The sequence below is a fragment of the Notamacropus eugenii genome, chromosome 1 (genome assembly GCF_028372415.1).
Source record: "Notamacropus eugenii isolate mMacEug1 chromosome 1, mMacEug1.pri_v2, whole genome shotgun sequence".
Lineage (NCBI taxonomy): Eukaryota > Metazoa > Chordata > Mammalia > Diprotodontia > Macropodidae > Notamacropus > Notamacropus eugenii.
The window spans coordinates 697,001,909-697,011,112 of record NC_092872.1 but is presented as its reverse complement, the minus strand read 5'-3'; the positions used below and the strand labels follow the sequence as shown (position 1 = coordinate 697,011,112).

The following is a 9,204-nucleotide window of genomic DNA, read 5'->3' as shown; positions in this document are numbered from 1 at the left end:
TTACTTAGTTTTGAAATAATTTTTAATCTTATGTTCTAAAGACCCTTTACTAAATTTTTGTTGCATTGTGGGCAGAAAAAAGTTTAATTTTTTTTTTGCATTTGTTTGTGAGTGTTTTATGCCCTAATACATGGAAATCTTTTTGCAAATGTGCCATACACAACTGAGAAATAGGTATACTCCTTTCTATTCCCATTCAACATTCTCAAGAGTTTCATCATATATAACTTTTCTAAAACTATTCATCCTCAACTTTTTTCTCTTTATTTTATTAATTATCTAGATCTGAGAGAGGTAAATTGAGATCCCCTGCTATTATGGTTTTACTGTCTTTTTTTTTGTTATATAACTCCTTTAACTTTTCTTTTAAGAATTTAGATGCTATATCATTTAGTGTATATATGTTTGGTATTAATATTAATTCACTGTCTATGGCAGTGCTTCTTAAACTATGGGTTGCAACCCCATATGGAGTTACAAAGAACTTGGCAACAGTAAAAGGCTTCTGAACATTTAATGACCAGAAATTAATTAAAATTCAAACACGTAATGAATCTGAGGTATTTCTGCCAGTAGTCTGACATCAAATCCCATGCTTTTTCCATTAAACCAAACTGCCTCCTTCATTGTCTCCAATTAAACCTAGTGAGAAGGTCTGCTTGATAATAAGCCTTTCTGTTCTCTTGTATGAGCATATTGACCCCAGATCCAACCTATGGTAGAAATAGATATTTGCTTGAGGCAGTGCAAAGGGACCTAAGGGCTGATCCATGGGGAATATGCCACAGCTGGCACCAAGGGATGTTCTAATTTAGCCAAAGGCCTGACTGCATGTCAGGCAAAGAAGGGCAACGATGCGGCAACTCTGGGGCTGGGTTTTGCCACACTCCCCCTATAATGTTCCTCTACATTTTGGGCTCTAGCTACATGCCCCATAATGGAAAAGCATAGAAGATAGAGCCCCAAAATAACACCAGGAAGAACTCCCAGGATCTTATCAACCAAATAAACAACCATTATTCCCCGTTCCCAGGCAAGGCACGGAGGGAGACATAGGAAAGTTAGACACAGCCTGCAAATAGCTTACAAGTCAGTGGAAGGGATGTTCCTATGCACAAAGAGAACAACACAAATAATGTCATGAATATTAATAAGTTAACAATTATTAATAAATTAATAAGTTCACCAACTTAGAGCTGGAAGGGACCATAGAGGCCTCCTAGTTCAAACACCTGAGATGAATGAAAAGTCCGAGAGACAGAGTTTCTGGGTAATTAATAATCAACTTATTAATTATGGCTAGCAGATAAGCAATAAATTAAGATCAGTGGATCTCTCAGAAACCAAAAATGAACCTTGGAGACCACTGAATGGTTAAATACCTTTGGAAAAAGAGGTTGTTTCTGATGGGTAGAAATCAACTCTGATTGGTTAACAATTAATGAGAGGACTAATATTCTAATGAGGTAGGCTTAATCTAATGAGATTGGGGGGGGGAGGGGGCTCTGATCATGTCAGCACTGTTGGACAAAGAGACGCATCTCCAGCCAGACCACTCCTACCTAAGGCAATCTAGACAAAAGGACCTATTCTCCTTAGAACATTGGATCAAAATTCACTTAGATTAGATTCTCTTTACCTTTTAATCAGAATAAGCTCTCCCAGTTCAGGTGGGGTCCCACCCAAGATTGAGGAGAATGTCCCACTGTCAGTCCTGTCCTTCGTAAGGACTGGGCTTTAGGAAATAGAAAGGGAAAAAACCCTGGATTCTACCCTCTTCCCCCATATTCATAATCGGTTATTAATAATTACTTCTATCATACTTCATTTTACACATGAGGAAGCAGGTCCAGAGATGTACAGTGATATGACTGAGATCACATAGTAGAAAGCATCAGAAATCAGACTTGAACTCAGTCCCTCTGCCTTTGGATTCCATAACCTTTCTGCTGTTCTATCACTGCCTCAGAAAAGAGCAAGGTCAGTGGGGCTGGAAGAGTCAGAAAAGGTCTTTTGTTTTTGAGGAGGTGAAATGACAGTTTAGCCTTGAAGGATGGGTAGAGGCAATCTGTAGAAACAGAGGAGGTTCCACACCTTTCTTTTCCTAGCAGGGCTGTGACGACCTATCCCTGCTCTCCTCTCTCCTGGCTCTATGCCACTCCAAGCCCATGCCAGTGTTGTGCCTAGAACCCACAGACTCAAAATTGTAAGCTCTGGAAGGGGGTCACCTAGGATGACTCCATTTCACAGATGAGGAAACTGAGGCCCCCAGAGGGGCAGGGACTTGCCCGAGTTTACACAACAGGTAAGGAACAAAACAGTGAAAACTTCAGCTTGAGTTTCCCAACTCAAGGTTCAATGCCTTGTCCACTGCCCTATGATTCCTTGGACCCTTCCAAGTGCTTAAGACCCTTCCCTCAAGGGTCCCAAATAGCTTGTTGTAGCCAGTCCCCTGACCCTTCCTCTCGGTGGAGCCAGGAGCACAGACAGAGCCACCTGAATGGCCTCTTCCCCTAGGGAGAGGCAGGTGTCCAACAGGGCTCGAATTCGGGCAGTCAGTGTGGGAGCCGAGCAGATGGTCTCATAGTTGGCCCGAGGCAAAGCCTGGCAGGAACGTAGAGCGTCCAGGGCTGCATTTAGATGACCCTCAGTGACTCTCCTCAAGAGAAACTCCCGCTGATTGATTAGAAGTGCATGGAGTGCTGAGAGGTGACCAGACCCTAAGGGAGAGAGGGGAAGGAAGTGACCATGGAGTTCAGGCCAAGTTGTCCCAAGCAGATGATAATTTGATTCTCATGTCCATCCCCATCCCTCAGGGGCTCCTTGGCTCTCCCCTCCCTTGCAATGCTCACCTGTTCCCATGGACTTGAGGGGACTTTTAGTAGGAGAGCTGTGTCCCAGAGGTCCCACACCTGGGGATCCATGAGCAGCCCCCCTTCTACTTCCTTGGAGATTGGTCATTTCAAACTGAGATGACTAAACAGTGGGGCAGACTAGGGGAGGCCTGGAGAGACAAGGAAAAAGTAGAGTAAAGTGAGAAAGTGCTGTGGAGAGAAGAGAGTTAGGGAGGCAGCCAGGTAGAATGGATGAGTGAAGCATTTCAGTGCTTACTATTTGATAAGTGCTGGGGAGGCAAACAGCAGGACCGTCCCTTGTCTCCCTCACTCTGTCACAGAGGGAAACAACACTCATGCTTCAGCTGTTAAGTCAGATGGAAAAGTCCTCATTCATGATCAAGTATCAAAACAGAACGTCTTTGATGTTGTATCCATCCAACGTTACCCAGCGCTTTGGGGTCAAGAACTCTCTTTTCTAAGTCTTGGAATCTATAGCTTCTCTTGGCTATTCCACCAAGAACTCGCTTTGCTGAGGAGATCGGCTGCATAATGTGCAAAGGCAGGGACCAGGCTGCTTCTCCACAAGGATTTCATCCTTGGATGGCTCTGGAGGGAAAGACTGGGGGGGGCAGGGGTGGATTGAGAAGAAAGATGGAATACAGAGTATAGAAACCTCCTTTTCCCAATGCATTTGGAGGAAGATTAAGGTTCCCAGATTCCTGTAGGATACCCAGATAGGGTCTCAGCAAATTTCAGAAACAAGCAGAGTAGAGGAGAAAGACCATAGGGAGAACTCTGTATTTGTCTCTCTCTCTGCCTCTCTCTCTCTCTCTCTCTCTCTCTCTCTCTCTCTCTCTCTGTCTGTCTCTGTCTCACATAGCACTTTTCTATGCTATGACTATCTGGTTTTATGTTTTAACCACAGCTATAATCAAGAATTCTGGCATCTAGTGCAAATTCAACGATCAGGGTGGGAGAAAGGTCAATGGGAGATACCTCAGAATACACCTTTGACCAGTGGGTACCAGTATCACTGATGATCCCAGATGACCCTCATGAAAATGTAAGAGGATGTAGGTCTTCAGGCCTGGCACAACCAATAGCCCTGTTACCCTCAAAACTTAATCCCTGTTGAGGAGGTGTAAGGTGGGGAGGGGTGGCAGATGTAGATGGGTGGGGTACAGGGAGGGAAAGTGGGCCATGGGAGCGAGACTTTCAGGGTGTCAGCCTATCACAGCCAAGTGGGAGCTATGAGGTAAGGCTTAGGTGGGCCATAACACTGCTGCTTCCTCTTGTCAGCTTGGGCCAAAGCCCCAGCTGCCCTGCCCTGGTTTGGGCTCTGATTTTATTCTCTGAAGGGAAAAACTAATGGGAATATGGTTGGGAATGGGGATAGCGGAGGAGGAATAAATGAAGGGAAGAAAAAGCTAAAGATGAAGTCACCATATAGTGTTTTCAAAGAGAAGTACCTTCCAGTTAAAATAAAAAAGGTACAGACATATATATACACACACACACATATACATACATACATACATATATGTATATATGTGTGTATGTATGTATGTATACATCCATATATATGTATCTATACACACATATATGTATATATGTATATATAAGAGCCATCTGCCCCTCACTCATAGAGAGAGATTCCGTCTTCAGCTCATGGAGGGGTGGACAGCAAGGAAGTGATGTCATGATACAGGTTCATCTTGGGTTGCAGAAGAGGGATCATAGTGATCCCTCCTGATTCCCTAAGAGGAGGAAGAAAAGCAATATTTTGGGGGGTGAGGTTATGGGGGGAAGGGTGTATTCCTGGGCTACACTCTAGTTCCAGATTTAGTGTAAATGGCTGGGTGTGCTCTGTCCTGGATGGAGGGAGAAGACAGATTGGTATCCCATAATCCTCAGCCCCCACTGATATCCTATCCTTAAATCCTCTGCCCCCATTCTCAGTGATTTAACAGCTAAGTTCCCTTCTCCACCCACAAAAGTCTCCTTGTTGCAGAGGGAGAAGGATGGGGGTGGATGTGTTAGGAAGACTGAAGCAAGCCATGAGAATTCCTGTAGAACCATCCTCGAGTGACCCTCCTGACCTAGTGACCTCCAGTCTCCTCTGATCAGGGTTCTGAGCTTGCTTCTAAGCTCAGTTCTAGAACCCCACCTCCTACAGGAGTTATTTCCTTCCATCCCTGCCTCCATCCCCATCAGCTAATGGTCATGACTGGGTCTATGAAGAATTTCTAACGTGGCAATTCCAGTAGAGGGTGTGTGTGTGTGTGTGTGTGTGTGTGTGTGTGTGTGTGTGTGTGTGTGTGTGTGTGTGTGTCTGTGTGTCTGTGTGTCTGTGTGTCTGTGTGTCTGTGTCTGTGTGTCTGTGTCTGTGTCTGTGTATGTCTGTGTGTGTGTGTGTGTGTGTGCTTAAATGTATTTTTTCATTCCACAGGCTTAAAAGCAATACTATCATCATCCTTTTAAAAAATATCTTGCTCAATAAGACCTTGGAAATGCTGGGGAAGGGGTGGAGAGTAGTAGGAAAGAAGCACTGAAATGAGAAACAGGAAATGTGGGTTCTATCCCAGGCTCTGCCAACTTCCTTATTACATGACCTCAGACAAGACGCTCTCACTGTGCCTTGGTTTCATCCTGTCAAACAAGGGGATTGGATTTAACATTCTTAACCTTATTTTGTGTCCTGGACTCTTTTGTCAGTCTGGTGAAGTCTCTGGACCTCTTCTCAGAATCATATTTTAAAATGCAAAAATAAAATGGAATACATAGGACTACAAAGGAAAGCAATTACATTGAAATAGGCTTATCAAAATAGTTTTGAAAAACAAGTTCATAGACCCCAGGTTAAGAAGCCCTACATGAGCAGATGGAACTTTCTAAGGAACTTTCTTGTTCAAAAGCTTGTATCACCTCATCTTAGATCACAAGTAGTAGGCCCCAGGGGTGTGCTAGAGTCAACTCGTAATGGCTTGGGAGAGCCGATTGTTAAATTTTCATTGTGAGCATATACACCTCAGAAATGAGCAAATGCTAAAAATTAGAGCTTGATTTTTTGTTATATTGCTGGTCTAGACTTGAGGAAGTGATGGAGAACACATTAGTGATGCAGATTTAACTTTAAAATGTGTCATGCATACATTTTCCCCCAGGGAGTCAGACGTTAAACATTTGCCAGCACACCCCTACCCCAGTCACAAATTGCTTTTACTCCATAAAGTTCAGAGCTACACCAAAAAAAAAAAAAATCTACCAAGTTCTATCTATAAGGTAATAGATTCACAGAACATTTATACTGACAGACATTTTCATGCACAGGATCTCAGAACTGGAGGGGACAATTTAGTCCAATACCTTCATTTTACAGGTTAGATAAATGGGTCTCAGAGGATCAAAGTGACTTGTCCAGGGTCAGACAGCTAGTGTGTAACAGAGTCGGAATTCACATTCCTAGGCTCCCAAGTCCAAATTGTCTTTCCACTACACCTCCCCCCCATTTCACAATTCAGAATTATGAGAAAGGCTCCAGAGATCATCTATTCCAATCCCTAAATTTTAATGAGCAGGCATCTGAGGCCCAGAGAGTGGCAGCTGGTGGAGTGGTGGATGGAGAGCAGGCACAACTGAGTTCAAATTCTGCTTCAGATACTTACCAGCTATGTGACCCTGTCACTTAAGTCCCTTAACCTCTATTTGTCTCAGTTTCCTCAACTATAAAGTGGGGATAATAAGAGCATCTACCTCCCAGGGTTGTTGTAAGAATCAAATGAGAGGTTTCCAAAAGTGCTTAGTGCAATGACTGGCATACAGTAGGCACTATATAAATGCTTATTCCCTCCTCCTTATAGAGGTAGTAAGTGACAAGAGCCAGGACTTAGGACTCCAAGTCAGTGCTATCTCCTCTACACCTCAACTCAATACAGTAATCTCTTCTTTGAAAGAAACTAGAGTCAGAAAATTGGCAAAGATGACAAAAGACAGAAATGGTCAAAGTTGGTGGAGATTTGGAAAGACAGACACGCAAATCCACTGCTGGTGGAGCTATGAATGGATCCATCCAGGGACGCAATTTAGAATTATGCTGAAGAAATGAACTAAAATAGCCTCTGACCGGGAAATCCTGCTGCCAGACTATGCCCCAAGAAGGTCTAGGATAGGAAGAGAAGTGTATCCCCAAAATAGTTACAGCAAAACCTTTTGTAGTAGCAAAGAACTGGAAACAAAGAGAATGCCCACCCACTGGGGAATGGCTAACCAATCTGTGGTAACAGCAATATAATAGAATACTGCTGTGCCCTAAGTGCCAAGGATTTCTCACAATAAATAAATGATTACAATATAAATAGGCAGGAACAAAACAATAAATAAAAATTGTGTGATTGTAATGATAAAACTCGGCCCCAAAGGAGAAAGAAAATGTACCTCTTCCCCTCCTTTGCAGAGGTGGGGGACTATAGGGATGGAACATCGCATACGTGATCAAGCTCAGCTGATTGGCTGGCTAGTCTTACATTTGAACTGCTTTCTTCCCTTTCTTTTTTATACATTGTTACAAGAAATAGCTCTCTGGGGATGAAGGAGAAAGGACATGAAAAGCAAGAGATGAATAATTTTTTAAAAGGTTGGGTACTAGAGCTAGTAATAGGGAGGGGAGGGGAGGATGCATCACAAGTGTTTTCTTCAAAGAAGGAACAGAGAGTTCTGAGGATGGGGACTAAAGAATAAAATATCAATCCTGACCTCCCCTCTCTCCCAAGCAGGGAAGGAAATGGACTCACCTTGTATGAGGAGAGACAGGGGATCGGATCGGCACCCAGAAAACCTGGAGAAGTAGGGGGTGAGAGTGGGAGCCCAAGTCCGCCCCCAGATCCCATGACTGGGGAATATGACTCATTTCCCTTGAAGGGGCCAGTTTCCTCTGGGGTGGAGCCAAAACACAGGGCAAGTATGATCCCCACAGACTGTTACAGGAAGAGTCTGATATTCAAACCACTAAATCGCTGGAGCCTCCTACATCTCACAGGGGGAGTCTGAGGAATAAAGAAACTCTCCACATGGAAACCTTTTGCCCACTCTAAAGCTACAAAGCGAAGGCGTTATTCTATTTGGGGACATGTTATATGTAGCACCGTGAGGCAGCCAGAGGGAGAAGGATGCAACCCTCGACCCACTTCAGCTCTGCTCCATCAATCAGACAGACTCTGCCCAAGGGTGGCATCCCTGGTATGCTCATGGTTGGTTTCCCACATGTCTCTCTGCGTTTGCCCCTACTAAAACCAACCATGGAAAGAGGACCATACAACACATGCCCCATTCCCCCTGGTCCTAGAGGAAAATGACAGCTTTCCACTGAAATTTCCTTGGTAACATTGGAAGGGAGGCCCCCACCCTTCCCCAGCAGGAATACATCTCCAATCCCTGCCCTCCCCCTCCCTGCCTCATCTTGCCTGAGAACTCCGTTTCCATTTTTTCCTTGATTCCCCAGTACAGCTCCCAATATTTGAAAGGAAGAAACAGAGAAAGGACACCATTCTAGAACCAATAAACGAAGTCATGTGAATGGGGGTGGAGAGGTGGGGTAGAGAATAAAGTTGGACTGGGCTGGTCCTTTGCTCCTCCTCCACCCACCCAGCTGGTCCCTTCAGCCAAAAGCCTGGAGCCCAGAGGGAGGTAAACAGGGACTGGGAAATTCCCCAAACAATCCACTGGGCAGCCTGGCTGGGGGAGTGTCAGATTACTCCAAAGGGATCTTTATTGTCCCAGTTTCAGCCAGGAGTTGGAGGGGTTGGGGGGGAAAGACATCAGGGTTGTAGTCAGATAAGTTGTACTTACAGTCTCTCTTCCCGTAAGACCCTGGACTGAGCCCACCAACTTAGGAGAAGTAACTCTCTTGTGAGTATGTCTTTGATTCTCTGAAAATAACTCAGGGGGAATTTCCCAAGGAGGATCCAGGAAGTAGATGGGGTAGGAGGGTCGACATAATGATTTCGGACATATTGGCTCCACCCAGTTGGGACAAAGACACCAGAAATTCTCCTCACTAGCACTCCTCACTCCCTTTCACACCTGAGTTCCAGTCATCTGAGGATGAAGGAGGAAAGGCAGAGTGGTAGGGGATCACACACCCAGAAGCTGATCATACATCTGCTTCAAAAATCTTATATAGAATGTGAATACATAAGAAGCATAGAAAAATAGAATTTCACAGAAGGTAGGAAAGAGAGATAAGGATATGTACACATCTGGAAAAAGTAGAGGCAAGATAAGGACACCTGCCAGCTAGTCAAAAGACTTGCTGTGGCTTCTTTCGCAGCCCTGATTCTACAAGTGTTGTGGCTCTCTAGCTTCCAGGAAG

The 9,204-nt window shown here is 44.4% G+C and overlaps 1 long non-coding RNA gene across 5 annotated transcripts; it reads right to left on the bottom strand.

The window, feature by feature from the left end:
• Positions 1-498: 498 nt before the first annotated feature.
• On the bottom strand, positions 499-8,777 carry LOC140521281 (uncharacterized). 5 transcript variants are annotated; one of them, XR_011972866.1, is made up of 4 exons: positions 7,628-8,264; positions 3,112-3,456; positions 2,853-3,004; positions 499-2,720 (listed from the first exon to the last, which is right to left on the bottom strand). It is a non-coding gene; the product is annotated as an uncharacterized lncRNA (long non-coding RNA). The 5 variants fall into 5 exon arrangements; XR_011972867.1 differs by lacking the exons at positions 3,112-3,456; positions 7,628-8,264 and adding an exon at positions 8,682-8,777; XR_011972865.1 differs by lacking the exons at positions 3,112-3,456; positions 7,628-8,264 and adding an exon at positions 8,297-8,613.
• Between the last annotated feature and the right edge of the window lie 427 nt (positions 8,778-9,204).